Genomic DNA, 16525 nt, shown 5'->3' on the forward strand with positions numbered 1-16525 from the left:
GTCAGTGATTTTATGCTGAATCTTCAGCTCGACTTTCTGGTGCATTACATTTCGGAATTCAAGAAAAGAAACCGGCCAAACGCCCTGCGCCAGAGATGAGGAAAGAGAAGATCCTCGTCTTTGATAGCAGCAGGGAATCGAAAGTCGCGACTTTCTGATGTGAATATCTTGCCGCACTGAAGTCCGATGATCATCGAATTTCACATTCGGCATCTTCGCTCAGGTTAATATCTGTCAGTATTTCAGATGTTTTCGAGCAAGAAAAAAGCTGGTGTGATATTTTATTGGTTTCGGTTCCCTGCACGGTCCCGAAGTCGGCGCGGATTCATAGTACAAAGATGAGGATCTTCTCTTTCCTCATCTCTGCCTGCGCCCTGCCAAAAAATAGGGACGAGGTTGCGGCAAGGCCAACTCTTTTTACCCACTCTTTTACGGATAAATACCACTGAAGCGACGCATAATTCCTCGTCAACTTATATCCTACAGGGGCAGATTCATGATTACTTCACAATGAAATTGTGGAATATATATATATATATATATATGACATACAATTTAGAACGAAATCACCCACTATTCTGAGAACAATTGAGCACAGCAGCACGATGTGTCTGTCGATGCATGTGTTTTTTACTTCGAACAGCTGCCGCATGGTGACGCACCGTTCGGCTTGGCACCAGGCCGGAAACTGTCTTGATAAATTCCAGCAGGGATCATTTCATAAACAGTCGGCTGGAATGCCATGACGCCAGCAGAATCGTTCAATATGCCCTGAAGCAAATTTATTGTACTCATTGAGGATTATACACCAACAAAAATGCATTCGAATCGGTTCATCCGTTTGGCTGAGAGAGGGACTTTGAACAGACATTTTTACCTAAAAATGCACTTATTGGCCTTTGACCGCTGACCTAGTGGAGATAGGTCATCATGCAAATGAGCAAACTTGTACTATTGATCAGGGAGTATTCACGTGCAAAAATTTGTTTGGATTGGTTGAGCTGTTTTGCCGGTAGGGGGACTTCAATAGACATTTTGACCGAAAAATGCACTTATTGACCTTTGAGCCCTGAACTAATCGAGATAGGTCATTATGCAAAGGAGCAAAGTTGTCGTACTCATTACGGTCTATAAGCATGTAAAGTTTCATTCGATTCGGTTCATTCAATCGTCTTGGAGCTCGTGTACTTTGAAGTTTCAGTGGGAATGCTCAATGTCCCTCGGACACCCAAGTTGAGAGGGTTGCCATTTGGAAACTATGAGATATAGAGCAAAATGGATGTCATATAGCAGATAGGGAATCACCTTAAGATTATGCATATCAAATCTCATACAGGTCCATGTACTGATAACTACTCGGTATCCATTTGAATGAAAAGTACCGAAAATGCGGTTTGAAATCGGAAATTCCCAAAGTTTGAGGGGGGTGCTGTGGATGAAAAATGATCTAAAGTGAAAATCCGGCTCGATCGTTTGTGCATAATGTATTCCAGACGATTAGTGTGAATTTTCATGAACATCCGACCATAACCCTTGGGGGAGTGCATTTGGCACGAAGGCACCTCCAGCACTCGCAAATTATCGATTTTTTTCACTAATTGACCTTTGACCCATGACCTAAGCGAAATGGGTCAATATGTCCTGAGGCAAAGTTGTAGCACTCATTGAGTACCATTAACCTGTAAAGTTTCATTCGTATTGATGCACTCACCTGGTCGCTCGGGGGCCTTCAATTTTCGCCAATTTCCACGCACCCCCTAATTGTGGGGAGCGCTGCAGGTAAAGTACTTCATATATAACAAAAACCGGAATGTATTTGATAGAGCATCACCTGTAGATCATTCATGCCAAATTTCATAACCCTACGTGGGATAATGGCTTTCGGAATTGATTTTGCAGGAACGGTACCTATTTTGAAGGTTTTTTTGGTCGTTGCTGGGGAACCAAAGCGTCCCGAGCAACCATCACAATTTCCAAAGCACTAGGTCGTAAGATGTACCCACCACCCTAGTTAGGTCAAAATCGGCCCACGTTCACTACCAATTATGCTGATGACAAACGAACATCCAAACAAACAGACAGAATTACTGACAATAAGGGTCACCTATTTCGGCGACCCAAGAAACAGACAGACAAACAAACAGACCCAAATGCAACATCCTCTCCTTTGGCGAGGGTAATAATCTCTGGTATAGCTCTATCACAAAACCCACTCCAATGTGCTGCAGGACCATGAAGGTGCTGATATTGAGTATGATCCTCCTTTCTCTGGCCTTTGTTGGGTCGTCAACCATGATGGAGGAACCAGAACCAGGAGAGGATCATGATGGACCAGATCAGCGAGGACAACCAAACATGCGTTCTTCTTCAACACTTTACAAACGTGGAATTCCGAATGGGTAAGTATAAACGTAACATTCCCGAGAATCTAATTTTCCCACATTCGAGATTTCCTTTTCGATTTCAGTAATTTTTGTACAAACGATTTCACAGTAAATGAGAATCAATAACTCCATGTACATCTTCACATTCCTCTCCTCATTACACGTCATCATCATTTCCTTTCTTCACCCAACGCCTACCCCTCCCCCTCTCTTTGCCCCAACCAACTCTCCACCCCTCCCTTGCCCATCCCTGGCGGCCTCGACCCCAACCATATCTTCACCCCCCACACCCACCTCTAAAGTTTCTCCATCCCCCCACTCTTTATCCCGACCATCTTTCCAACCCCTCTGCCCACCTCTCCCTCCATCCCGACCATCTCTCCACCCACTCTGCCCACCCCTCCCTCTACCCCGACCATCTCTCCACCCCCTGCTCACCCCTCCCCTACATCCTGACCGTCTCTCCCTCCCCCTCTCTTTGCCCCAACCAACTCTCCACCCCTCCCTCGCCCACCCCTGCCACCCTCTACCCCAAACATATCTTCATCCCCCCGCCCAACCCTCCCCCTTCCACCTCTAAAGCTTCTCCATCCCCCCACCCAAGCCTCCCCCACTTTTTACCCCGACCATCTCTCCAACCCCCTCTGCCCACCCCTCCCTCCATCCCAACCATCTCTCCACCCACTCTGCCTACCCCTCCCTCCCTCGACCCCGACCATCTCTCCACCCCCTCCCACCCCTCCCCCTACACCCCAACCGTCTCTCCATCCCCTGCTCTTTACCCCACCATCTCTCCACCCCTCCCTCACCCACCCCTGCCACCCTCTACCCCAAACATATCTTCACCCCCCCTGCCCAACCCTCCCCTTCCACCTCTAAAGTTTCTCCATCCCCCACCCAACCCTCCCCCACTCTTTACCCCGACCATCTCTCCAACCCCCTTTGCCCATCCCTCCCTACCATCTCTCCACCCACTCTGCACACCCCTCCCTCCCTCTACCCCGACCATCTCTCCACCCCTCCCCTACACCCCAACTGTCTCTCCATCCCCTGCTCTTTACCCCCTTCTCTCCACCACTCCCTCACCCACCCCTGCTGCCCTCCACCCCAACCATATCTTCACCCCCCACACAACCCTCCCCCTTCCACCTCTAAAGTTTCTCCCTCCCCCACTCATTACCCTGACCATCTGTCCAAACCCCTCTGCCCACCCCTCCCTCCCTCCACCCCGACCATCTCTCCTACCTCCCTCCATCCCAACCATCTCTCCACCACTCTGCCCCCACCTCACTCCCTCTACCCACACCTCACTCCCTCTACCCCGACCATCTCTCCACCCCCGCCCACCCCTCCCCTTCACCCCGACCGTCTCTCCATCCCCCTGCTCTTTACCCCCACCATCTCTCCACCCCTCCCTCGCCCACTCTGCCACCCTCTACCCCAACCATATCTTCACCCCCCGCCCAACCCTCCCCTTCCACCTCGAAAGTTTCTCCATCCCCTCCCCCACCCCTCTCCCACTCTTTACCCCGACCATCTCTCCAAACCCCTCTGCCCACCCCTCCCTCTCTCCATCCCGACCATCTCTCCATCCACTCTGGCCACCCCTCCCTCCCTCCACCCCGACCATCTTTCCAGCCCCCGCCCACCCCTCCCCCTACCGTCTCTCCATCCCCCTGCTCTTTACCCCGACCATCTCACCAACCCCCACCCACCCCTACCCCTCCACCCCGATAATATCACCAACCCCCACCCACCCCTACCATATCTCCACCCTCCCCTACACCCCAACCATCTCTCCATCCCCCTGCTCTTTACCCCGACCATCTCACCAACCCCCACCCACCACTACCCCCTCCACCCTGATAATATCACCAACCCCAACCCACCCCTACCATCTCTCCACCCCTCCCCCTACACCCCAACCATCTCTCCATCCCCCTGCTCTTTACCCCCACCATCTCTCCACCCATTGTTATGACTCTCCACTCGGCCGAGTAAGATGACAGAGTCAGATGAGGATCCTCGAATTACACGTTTTATTTCCGAAGACCACACGCATGCGGAATGTGACTCAGTGACCCTTCAGTCAGGCTCCCCCGAATCACATTGAGAATATGCTTCAAAACCATCACATATATAATCACACAAAAGCAAAACTGGGTGTGGACTAAAAGTGTAAAAGCAAAACTGGGTGTGGACTAAAAGTGTATGCTCAGGGATAAAGAAACAAAGAAATAAAAGAAATAAATGTGGCAGTGGGCTTCTTTCCCCCCTCCCTCGGGGCCCTAGGGGAAGTTGAATCAGTCAATTCTCAGATATGCAACCACAGTTTCCAAGCCACCTACACAACTCTCAGATATGCAAGTCTTGCAAACTAATAACTTTCCAAGCTTCCTACACTCCTTCACTAGCACCTGCTGATAACAAAGGCAAAGCTTTGGTGATCACTGAGAATAGGAATGTGTGGGCAGCATACACTGAAGGAACAGTTCCACAGTTCTCTCCAAGGTCGCACTAAGGGCACACCACCACAGAGCAACAGGAAGGGTGATAAGGGCTTAGTTTCCAAGAAACAGGGCTTAGTTTCCAAGAAACAGGAACAGCTGGGCGCTGTCCAAAAACAGTGGGGTGCATGGAACATTGGTAGCCTGAAACATTTAAAGCAACATTTTAAAGCAAGGTAAGCAAGGTTTGAATAATACACAATTACAAGCAAGGTTAGAATCCCGACAGCTGATCAACACACAGCTAATGGTCCAAAATATGACCACCTAGCATATCATCATAACAGTTTCCCTCCTTGGTCATATTTTGACCATACCCAGCCACACCTGAGACTCACCAACCGAGTGGACCCCTATTTGGTTCCTGTAGCAGCTACCCCTAGGCCCCCGCGCCTGCCAAACGGGATTTACGAATGCCGTGGATAGCCATCAACATTCTCCAAATGAGAAGTCCCCAACTGCCGGTGGTTCAGGTTAGCTTCTGTTACCATTGTCTTCCCCCTTTTTGTCCTACCCACTGCCACATGCCTCCCATTTAAGCTGCAGTGTATGAATTCAATGCTAAGTCCACACCATATTAACATGTAATACTGTTCTATGTTAGCAGCAGTGGTAATACTATTGTTTAAACAATTATACATAAGCAAGTAGCAAAAGTAGTACTCAAGGCACGGGTGGAAGCTCGTCCAGCGCAGGAGTCACATCTTGCACTGGAAGGCAAAACAACACGCACTCTCTCCTGGGTTAGTTATCTGCTTCAACAAGGAGGAATGGTTGTAAACCTTGGCCTAGGTCCACGTGTATGACGTCCCCCTGAAGGCCCTGGTCGTCCCCCTCCCCATTACTGGCCAAGTCGTCCTCAACAGAGAGTTCGCTGTTAATTATTATAATGGCCTGGGTGAGGGGTGACGCTGCGCAGCACTTCTTCAAACAAATGGTAATGAGAAGTTTGATTAGAAACACCCCAAAAATTACCACCACAATGATTAAAAGTACTGACCCTATTAGACGCAACAACCAACCTCCCCAGCCCTGGAAGATCGACTTCCACCATGCATAACCTTCCTCACGTTCCACTCGATTGCTTGTGAGAACTTCCACCACCTTTTTAATTCGGGTCACCGCACGATCAGTTATGTCCTTTGGGTCCGGGATCCAGATGCAACATTCTCCTTCAACCATCCCGCATACCCCTCCTTGCTCTGCTAGGAGCATGTCTAAAGCTACTCTATTCTGCATTACCATAGCGCGCATTGATACCAACATCTCTGTTAATTCTGTATAGTAAGCCATGGTTACATTACCTAAATATTCCAAAACTTGCGAAAGCTCATCTAACCTAATGCTATTAATAGTAGTACCGGCATGTGGCATGAAAAAGCCAAGAGCCTTCTCCCACCAGGTGCCTTTGATCACCCCTAAGCGCTCTGATACACCGGCCCATCCCTCTGGATCCCCTGTCTCTGATGCGCTGCGTCGATGCCGTGGTGGTGCAGGGGTAGGGTAAAAAGTGGTCTTAATCCTGCTGTCCGGAAATACTGAAGCTAAATAACAACTCCCTTCCCACCCTTTCGGTAGGTAGGGGTAAGCCTTGTCCCCGCAAACCAAGTGAATGCCTTTTGGCGGGATCATCCCGTTGTCATGGTGTAAGGCTGCTTTTATTGTGAATGTTACTTGCTCCTCTACCTGGGTGTCCGGGTTAACAGCGATGACTTCCTGGTCAGTTGATTTCGGGAGGGGAAGTTGAATCTCACACTCTGACTTTCCCATTCTGTTTGCTCCCTGTCCTGTAAAACAGACCGCTCCCCTGGTGTTTTCTACCCATAGGGGAGATGGTACCACCATTACATTAGCACTCGGATTCTTCCCTGCATAGACCCGTTGTGTATAACCACGGGCTGAGGTCTTAGCTTCGAGCCCTTCTACTGGTCCGGTTACATGATTGAAGATGGTTAATGGTAGTACGAAAAGAGGAAGTCCGGTCACGAGTCCAGATGGCGGTTTAAGGCACACCCAGCACTTACTCCGGTTTTCAATGTTTGCTATCTCTGTGGTTAGGGCTACAAAGGTATTCGGGGGCCTTGTCGGCGGCCCCTGTCTGCGTACATCAAAGTGTATCCAATTAAGCCATGCTGTATGGTTGCTCCATCGAACGCGGCAAAAGTATGCCAACTTGGTGTCATCTGGTACTTGTGGAATTCTAGTTATCAGACTTGCATGCTGGCCCCATTCATATCCTTGTCTGTTGTAGGATCCCTTTTGCCCTCTCTGTTCCTTTACTTGTCGAGCTACTAAGAGAACCCGCCCCGCAATCTCGTAGTACCATATGATGGCCTTAAGTTCCTTGTGTCGTTCTACCAGGTCACTAGACCCATCTGCTAGGATGCAGGGTATTTCTATGAGTTGTTGGGGTCGGAGCAGCGGTGCCTTTATGTCCCTAATGTGTGGAATCATTGATGAAAAATGTTGGGTACGGTTAACTGAAAAGACTCTTACTGTGTCTAACTCCTTGTTATGGGTTGTCCCAAAATTTGCATATTTGCTTGCTGTCACCTCTCTCGGTACTCCTCTCCTGCTTCGCTGTAAAGAAGTTGCTAATTCACTCTCGTTTCCCCTTTCGCGGTTGAGGTGTAGGAGGCGTGTATGGTTCTCGGGGTCTAAGACTGTCGGTTTGCTGCCTAGTGACAGGCCGCCTTCGCACAGGAGTAGCGCCAGCACCAGGAGTTGCATGTTGTGTCGTCAAAGTTCCTGTCGCTGTTTCCTGTATTACAATGTTGTTGTCGCTTAAACCTGCCTGTTCCGCGTTTGGCAGGGTGCCTGGTCCAGGTTCCGGCTCCACGTCTGGCGGGGCGTTTGGTTCTAGCGCTGGTCTTTCAGGATCCCTGTTGTCTATGTTTTCAGGTCCCGGGTCTGGCGGGGCACCTGGCTCTGCTTGCAGTGGGTCTCCCTGTACTATCTCTCCCTGTCCTGTTGGGCCGGCCCCGTCTTGGTTTGGTGGCGGTGGAGGGGGTCTCTGTAGAGTTATCACTCCGTAGATTTCAACTCCGGTTCCGGTTTTGAGCGGCAAGAGGTCTCCTTCGGGGCTCCCTGCTGACATTCTCAAAGTTAAGTTCCGGTTGTTATTTGTCCCGTTTTAACTGTTTAATTTTCTCACCTACATGTTAATGTGTGTTCCTAGTTCGGTTTTGTTTCAAAAATCGTGCTATTTTGTGAGTATTTATGTCGACGTTCTTACCTGGTGTTTGAGGCCTAGTCCTAGGCTTGAGGCCTACCGGTTCCACTTGGTGTTCGATCGTTTTTTTTTTTGTTTGTTTGTTTTTTCTCCCCATTACCTTCAATTTCTATCCTCCCCATTACCTTCAATTTTCATCCTCCCCACTTTCCAAACATCCCCCATTCTCCCAACTAATCTCTTTCTTATCTCAAAAAAAAAAAAAAATAAAAAAAAAAAAAAAATATACCCAACAACAACAACAACACGCTCACCTTCTCCCGATTCTGCTACTTCTTCTTCCTCTTAACTTCCTCCTCGTCTTCCTCGATTTCTTTTTTTTTTTTTTTTTTACATTTCCATGACCTAATCTGTTGAACTCTCTCATACATTAATATTAACAACAAAAACGATCTTATGATGCTTCATCTTCCTCTCTCACACATGTGGTACTCTTTACTGTTTCACAATGCACTACTCTTCTGCTATTTCAACAGACTGCTTTCATTTCGACCTCTCCTTCATTCCTTGCCTAAAAATCCAACTATTACAGCGCTTCATCTCTCCATGCTCTGAATTCGCCTTCATTGCATCCATCAAGAATTGTGTTAAATCGCATCTCTGACCTAAAACTTTTAAACCACAGTTTGCCATGGATGCTCGCTTTCCATCAACCATTCTTTTTTCCAACTTCAGTGCCAACTCACCCCTCACCCTCACTCTCACTCTCAAAGCAACCATCCCACTCTTCTCCCTCCAAGCCTCCCTCTCACTCTTTCAAAAATTCCCCCTCACCTTTCTCCCACCTTTCATCCCCCTCACTCTTCCTTCTCTAAGTTGCCCCCCTCTCATCCACCAACCTGCCTCCCTCCACTGCCCTCTCACCTCCATCTCTTCACTCCACCTCCTCAAATACTCAACTGCCATCTTCCTTGTCTCTTTGTCCCCCTCTCTCCCAGCACCACAGAGCCTTTTCTCCTCCTCATTCGGCCCCCTCCCCTCGCTATTCTGCAATACCCCACACTCCTTCAGCAACCCTCCTTACCTCTCCCCTCGTCCCTCGTCCTACCCCTCCCCCGCCCCTCCACCTCCTGCACCCAAAGCCTCCTCCCCTACCTCTTCATTAAAAGTGTGGACCTCAAATATCCGGGGCCTTCGCTCAAACCTTTCAGATCTTTCCATGCAGGTTGCCACTGACAAACCAGACATTATCTGCCTAACAGAAACTTTCCTCTCCCAAGACGTGTCTGACTCCCAAGTATCTCTCCCTGGTTACTCCCTCTTACGGTATGACAGACCTGAGCCCTCGTCCTGGTGGAGGTGTTGCTCTCTTCATCAAAGACTCTATTCCTCACTCTCCCTGCACTGCTCTCACTCCCCCACACCCCCAGGAATACCTCTGGCTTCTGGCTTCCCCTCCACTCCCACCTCATGTTTATATGTGTACTGTACCGTCCACCGAACAGTGATGACTCCATCTACACCTCACTCTCCGAAAACATGGACCATCTTCTATCTTCTCATCCAAACTCTCTCTTCCTCTTATGTGGCGACTTCAATTGTCAATCACGCCAGTTGGCTAGGTGTGGGTACCTCTCTCACCTGCCATGGGACATCAGCAAAAGCTTTCTGTGACTCATTGGGACTGACTCAATCAGTCAACTTCCCGACCCGGATCTCAACCAATGGTACTCCATCTCTTCTGGATCTGATTTTGACAAATTTCCCTGACAATATCTGCTGCTCTTCCTTCGCTCCAATTGGTTCTTCTGACCACGTCCTTGTTAAAGTGGACATCTCTCTGGCTGTTATCAGAGAACCACCTCACCGCCGTCGAGTCTGGCATTTCACTCAAGCCGACTGGCAGGGTCTCCGAGCAGCCATCAAACTTACAGACTGGTCTCCTATCACTACTTTCTCAAACATCAACTCATCCTGGGAATTCTTTCAAAGAAACTTGCTCTCCCTCATGCACAGACTTATCCCTCTCGTGTTCAGTTGTCTTACCCTTCCTCCCGCCCTTGGTTTACTGAAGCTTGTGGCGAGGCAGTTGTCCTGAAACAACTTGCCTTTGCCTCATGGAAAGCAAACCCAACTGAGGGCAATCTCAGTTCTTTCCACAAAGCTCGGAACAAGTGTGTAGCTACCCTCAGGAGAGCCAGAAAACAACATCTTTCTCATCTCAAGTCTGAACTCTCAAACCTCTCTCCCTCCTCAAAATCCTGGTGGCGTTTAATCAAATCTGTTTCTGGTGTATGTTCCCTCTCCATCCCCTCCCTTACCTCAAATGGCCGCACTGCTGATTCCACACGTGATAAAGCTGAATGTCTAAACTCGGTGTTTGCAGCTAAATCTTGTGTCCCAAACCCATCACTATCTCTACCCACTTTACCCAGTCGCACCCAACTGTCCCTGGACTCTGTATCCTTTTCTCCTGACAAGGTGGAGAGCTTGCTTTCAAACCTCGAGTCAGATTCTGCAACCGGTCCAGACGGCATCAGCCCACGTGTCCTCAAAGCCTGCTCTTCTGCTCTTGCTCACCCTCTCTCTGTTCTATTCACCCTCTCATTTTCCCAAGGTCATCTGCCATCTGCTTGGAAATCTGCTAACATCACTGCCCTGCATAAAAAGGTGCAAAAACAGATCCCTGCAACTATAGACCAATCAGCCTTCTCCCAATCATCAGCAAGGTTATGGAATCCATCATCGCTTCAGACATGAAATCCTTCCTCTTCTCCAATGGCTTGATTTCCAATCATCAATTTGGTTTCAGACCAGGTCACTCTACCCTAGATATGCTGCTACTGCTCTCCCATCAATGGATGGAGGTCCTCAATGCCAGACAGGAAATCCGAGCCGTATCCCTGGACATATCACGTGCTTTGACACAGTCTGGCACCCTGCCCTACTCACCAAACTCTCTTCCCATGGTATTCAAGGCCATCTCCACTCATGGCTCGCAGACTTCCTCTCCTGTCGCAGTCAACGTGTGGCCCTAAATGGAGTTCTTTCATCCCCTCTTCCTGTGCAGGCTGGAGTTCCTCAAGGTAGCGTTCTGGGCCCTGTTCTTTTTCTCGTTTTCATCAATGATCTCTCGGACTCTCTGGAAAATCCTCTATTTCTCTTTGCCGATGACTCCACCCTCTGCCGTACCATCTGTCATCCCTCAGACCGGCAAGCAGCAGCTTCTTCGCTCACTGCAGATCTGGATAAAATCACAAACTGGTCCAACACGTGGAACATGTCTTTCAATCCAGACAAATCTCACACTCTCACTATGTCTCTTCGAAAGGACCGTTTACAAAACCCCCCCATCCACTTTCTCAACAATCCTCTGGAAGAAGTCTTTTCTTTCAAGCTTCTGGGTCTCACTATCTGCCATGACCTTTCCTGGGAAAGTCACATTTCCAACCTTGCCTCAAAAGCCAGTCGCCGACTGGGAATCCTCCGTCGTGCAAAGTCCTTCCTCGGCCCTCTTGAGCTCCTGACCACTTACAAAGCTTTTGTCCGTAGCCTGATGGAGTACTGCTCTTCCCTCTGGGCTGGTGCTCCTGCCTCCCACCTTTCTCGACTTCACGCTGTCGAAACCAGGGCTTTTAAGATCATTGGCATCTCCCGCAATGAAGCTGAGTCTTTGGGCCTCTCACTCAATCACCGCAGGTTGGTCGGTGGTCTTTCTGTCTTCTACCGACTCTCTCTCCAGCCTTGCCCCCCTGCTCTCTCTGTGATTTGTCCCAACCACATTTCCACAGGGCGCTCAAGGTCCGCCAACAACCCCTTCTGGTAAAACTACCAAAATCACGAATCACTGCTCATCTTCACTCTTTCATTCCTCTTTTTCCCGCCTTTGGAATAAACTTCTCACTCTATTCTTTCCCATTCTTCCCTCCAGGCTTTCAAAACAGCTGTTCACCACCACCTCTTATCTTCCCCCATCCAAATCCTCGATCTTTTCTACCCCCGATAATCCACCCAAGCCCACTTCCTTCAATTCTCCTGCTTTCCTTCCTGAAAGTCCCTTTAATGTCCATCTTCCCCTCGCCATGTTCCCCGTCCCATCCCCATCCCTCTCCCTTCAACAGTTCACCTGTCTCTGTTCCCCAATGTTTTGTCCCTTCCACTCCCGCCCCTCTTGTCTCATGCCTCCTTGCTGTGAGTTGTGTGTTAGCTCTCATACGAGCCTCGACCAAGGTATACAAAAAAAAATGTTGTTGTCGCTTAAACCTGCCTGTTCCGCGTTTGGCAGGGTGCCTGGTCCAGGTTCCGGCTCCACGTCTGGCGGGGCGTTTGGTTCTAGCGCTGGTCTTTCAGGATCCCTGTTGTCTATGTTTTCAGGTCCCGGGTCTGGCGGGGCACCTGGCTCTGCTTGCAGTGGGTCTCCCTGTACTATCTCTCCCTGTCCTGTTGGGCCGGCCCCGTCTTGGTTTGGTGGCGGTGGAGGGGGTCTCTGTAGAGTTATCACGTCTTCCCCCTCGTCGTCGTCTTCACTATCCCGGTAAAAGACTGAATCGGACACAGCCGGAACCTCTGCTGGGGTTACCTCCTCCGGTTCCCTAGTTTCAGCGGCTTCCTTGGGTGCTCGTTTACAGTGTGAGTGGTGTATCCATGCACTCTTACCCCTCACTTTGACGGCCGAGAGCGTGGTCAAAAGTACAGTGTAGGGCCCGGTCCACTTGGGTTGCAGGGCGTCTTTCCGCAGGAACTCTTTCACCCAAACTCGTTCAGCCGGTTGGAAATCATGTAACGGGTCTCCAGCAGGTATCGGCAATGCTTCTTGTACCTGTGAGTGAAAAGCCCTAATGGTAGCAGTGAGTGTTCTGCAATAGTTCATCATTCCGTCAGTCATACATGCCAAATCCCAATCTCCCATATCTGGCGGAGCCGAGACCGGTAACTGTATAGGACGTCCTGTTATTATTTCGTGAGGCGAGAGCCCCCTTGTGGCATTATTTGTTGCCCGCATCTTCATGAGCGCTATCGGCAGCACGTCTGGCCAGGGCTTTGACTGGCCCTCGCAGAGTTTGGAAAGCGTCTGCTTTAGGGTTTGGTTCTCTCTTTCTACTGCCCCTGCTGACTGGGGGTGGTACGGACAATGCAGTTTCTGGTTGATACCCAAGCCTTCGGCTACCTTTTCCATTACTTTTGCCGTGAAAGACCCTCCTTGGTCCGAGGATAGTCGTGTTGGAATCCCAAATCGCGGAATTACTTCCTGTAAAAGTAGTTTGGCCACTGTATCAGCTTCCTGATTGGTCGTGGCAAAGGCCTCTACCCACTTAGAAAACATATCCACAATTACCAGCACATATTGGTGATGTTTGTATGCCGGCATTTTTATAAAATCCATCTGAAGGTGTTGAAACGGTCCGGACGGGGGTGGGTGTGCTCCCCGTTTCTTGGCGGCATACTTCCTGTTATGTCTACCACAGGTCGCACAATTGCTAACCACCTCTGTTGCTGCTGTTGTTACACCTGGGGAATTCCAGGTTTGACGAATAATTTCCGCCACCCCTTTTATTCCCATATGGCCCTGCGCATGTGCAGTGAGGGCTAGCCACGGTAGCAATATCCGGGGTACAAATGGTCTATTTCGCTCATCCACCCATACTCCATGTATGTTTTGTTTTGCACCCTCCTTCACCCTCCATGATTCCTGTTCTTCCATAGTTGCGGAGACCTGCAGGTCCTTCAGCTGTTCTTGCGTTTGTGGACCGTCTACCATTTGCTTCACGTAAAGTTCGGTCGTTGGTTGTGGGTTCGCCTCCTCCTCATCGAGCACTGCTTTTGCCGCTAAATCTGCTCTTTCGTTGCCTTTTGACACTTCATCTGTCCCTCCTGTGTGAGCTTTGCATTTAATCACTGCAATCTGTTGCGGCTCTTGTGCTGCTCGTATCAGTCGTTTGATCAAGTCCCCATGTCGGATAACCTTCCCTGAGGACGTCTTAAAGCCACGCAAGGCCCAAATGGCAGCGGAGTCATGTAAGATGCCCCAGGCATACCGAGAATCTGTGTATATGTTCAATGTCTTACCCGCACCCAGCTCACACCCGCATATCAACGCTTCCAGCTCAGCTTGTTGGGCTGAAAATCCCTTTGGTAACAATTGTTTCCTCAAGGTGGTGCTTGCGGTGCATACTGCAAAGCTAGCGATGGTTTTTCCCCATCGGTTCTTCCTCGCCGCTCCATCCACGAACAGTTCCAATTCCGCATTCTCGATTGGGGCTTCCTGTAGGTCACGCCTAGCCTTTGTCTCTTCCACCAACACTCGTTCGCACACATGCGCCTCTCCCTCATCGCCCGTTGGCATTAGGGAGGCTGGGTTCAGTGGCGAACATCTTTCGATCATTATATTAGTTGCCTGCAACAGCACCAAATCATGTTGAACTGCTCGTGCCGCTGATATATGTTGTGTCTTATTTTGCCGTATCAGCGCCGCCACATCATGCGGTACCTTCACGGTCATCAGAGAACCCAAAACCAGCGTCGCTGTTGCGGTTACTGCGTATTGCGTTGCTGCTACTGCCCGTAAGCACCCAGGATAGGCGGCGGTGACCGAGTCCAAATGACTACTGTAGTACGCAATCGGCCTATTCTTTCCTCCGTGTTCTTGCGTCAGCACCGCTTGGGCGAACCCTCCTCTTTCATGGACGAATAGGGTGAAGGGAAGATCATAGTTCGGTAGTCCCAATGCTGGTGCTTTTGACAAGGCCTGCTTCAATGTTTCAAAGTCTTTGTTCGCACCATTCGTCCAGGAGATCTTATCCCCCTCTGCCTCCTTTACCATGTCGTACAGTGATCGCGCCCTAACTGCATAATCAGGGATCCACTGCCGGCAGTACCCCGTCATTCCGAGGAACCGCCGCAATTGTCGCAATGTAGTGGGTTTTGGGTGCTCTAGGATTGTCTCCACCCGTTCAGCTCCGAGGCTCCTCTGCCCCTGTTCCAGTATATGTCCCAAATACGTCACTCTTGGCTGCGAAAACTGTAATTTGTCTTTGCTGACTTTGTGGCCCTTTCGGGCGAGAGCTGTTAACAGCGCTACAGTGTCCGTTTCACATTTCGTTTGATTGTCCGAGCATACCAACAGGTCGTCCACATATTGTATCATGACTGATCCTTCCGGGAGCTCTATGTCCTCCAGGTCCTCCTTCAGAGCCTGCGAGAAGAGCGTTGGACTATCGCAGAACCCCTGCGGAAGTACAGTCCAGGTGTATTGCTGTCCGTTGTAGCTGAAGGCAAACAATGTTGCGACTCTTTGGCTAGCGGTATGCTAAAGAACGCCGAGCACAAGTCTACCACGGAAAAGTGCGTCGCAGTGGACGGCACCCCTGACAGTATCGTAACCGGGTGTGGCACCACGGGAAAGGACGCTTTCACACACTTATTCACTGCTCGCAGATCTTGTACGAACCTCCATTTGTTTCCTCCGGGTTTCTCCACCGGCAGGATTGGTGTGTTACATTGGCTCTTAGTAGGTATTATCACCCCTTGGTCGCGTAATGATGCTATCACCGGAGCGATCCCTTCTATTGCCTCTTTGCGCAACGGGTATTGAGCCACTCGAGGCAGGGGTACCCCCTCCTTTACCTGGATAGACACGGGCGTTGCGGCTAGCACTCTGCCCACGTCATTCGGATGTCGTGTCCATAATTCAACAGGTACTTCCTGTAGTCTTTCCTCCATTCTCGTTTCCCTGTTGGCCTGGCGGCGTGGCCTTTCGCTGTTCATCTCATGTCTTTCTAGCATACATGACAAAATCTGATCAGGTAAGCATACCTTCCATCCATCCCCCCGTCGACTGGCCTGTAAAGTGCTCTGGGTTTCACTATCCCTCCCTGGTGGTTCCGAGGCACATCTCAACCTGGTCAGCATTCTTCCCAGTTCTTCGGCACTATGACCTTTATCGACCGCCATTGAGACGTGCGGGGTAAGACCTTCTCTGTGCTTCATTAGCTCACGTTCCTTGGCGGTTAGCTCCACCTCCATTGCCGCTCCCTCTTTTCCGATCCACAAAGTGGTTGTCATTAAAGTGCGTGTGGTAGCGTACTCTTCATGTACTCTATCCGAGTAATCAAAATCCTGCCCTGTTTCGTCATAATAGACCGTACAGTGTAAAGGCAGTTCCACTTCTTTCAATTCAATGTCGTTGCCACGCAACCATTCCTCTACGTCCCGCAATCTTTTTGCACTTTCCCAATCCCTAGTCAGTTTATCTCTCCCCTCTTGTGACACAACCCGCAACCAATAGACTACCGGTCCGAGTTCGGTCATCATGAGGGTCATTACTTCCTCTTGCAATGCCAGTGGAGCATCTATGAAAACTCCGTCTTGCTTGCATGTTATGGTACATCCCATTCTGCACAACAAATCTCTTCCTAACAAATTCATCGGGGTGTGTTTGGCTACCAAAAATGCATGTTCTCCCC

General features: G+C 49.9%; 2 long non-coding RNA genes across 2 annotated transcripts in view; both read left to right on the plus strand.

The window, feature by feature from the left end:
• Positions 1-16525, plus strand: part of LOC147010039 (uncharacterized) — a 193865-nt gene that overhangs the window by 169742 nt on the left and 7598 nt on the right. The gene's annotated exons all lie outside the window — the stretch shown is intronic.
• Positions 1-16525, plus strand: part of LOC147010042 (uncharacterized) — a 28732-nt gene that overhangs the window by 8814 nt on the left and 3393 nt on the right. The window contains exon 2 of the long non-coding RNA XR_015052722.1: positions 2229-2399. This is a non-coding gene — a long non-coding RNA (uncharacterized LOC147010042). The remainder of the gene's footprint in view (positions 1-2228; positions 2400-16525) is intronic.

This window comes from Eptatretus burgeri, chromosome 17 (genome assembly GCF_056783735.1).
Source record: "Eptatretus burgeri isolate ZD-2024b chromosome 17, Ebu_testis_v1, whole genome shotgun sequence".
In the NCBI taxonomy this organism is placed as follows: domain Eukaryota; kingdom Metazoa; phylum Chordata; class Myxini; order Myxiniformes; family Myxinidae; genus Eptatretus; species Eptatretus burgeri.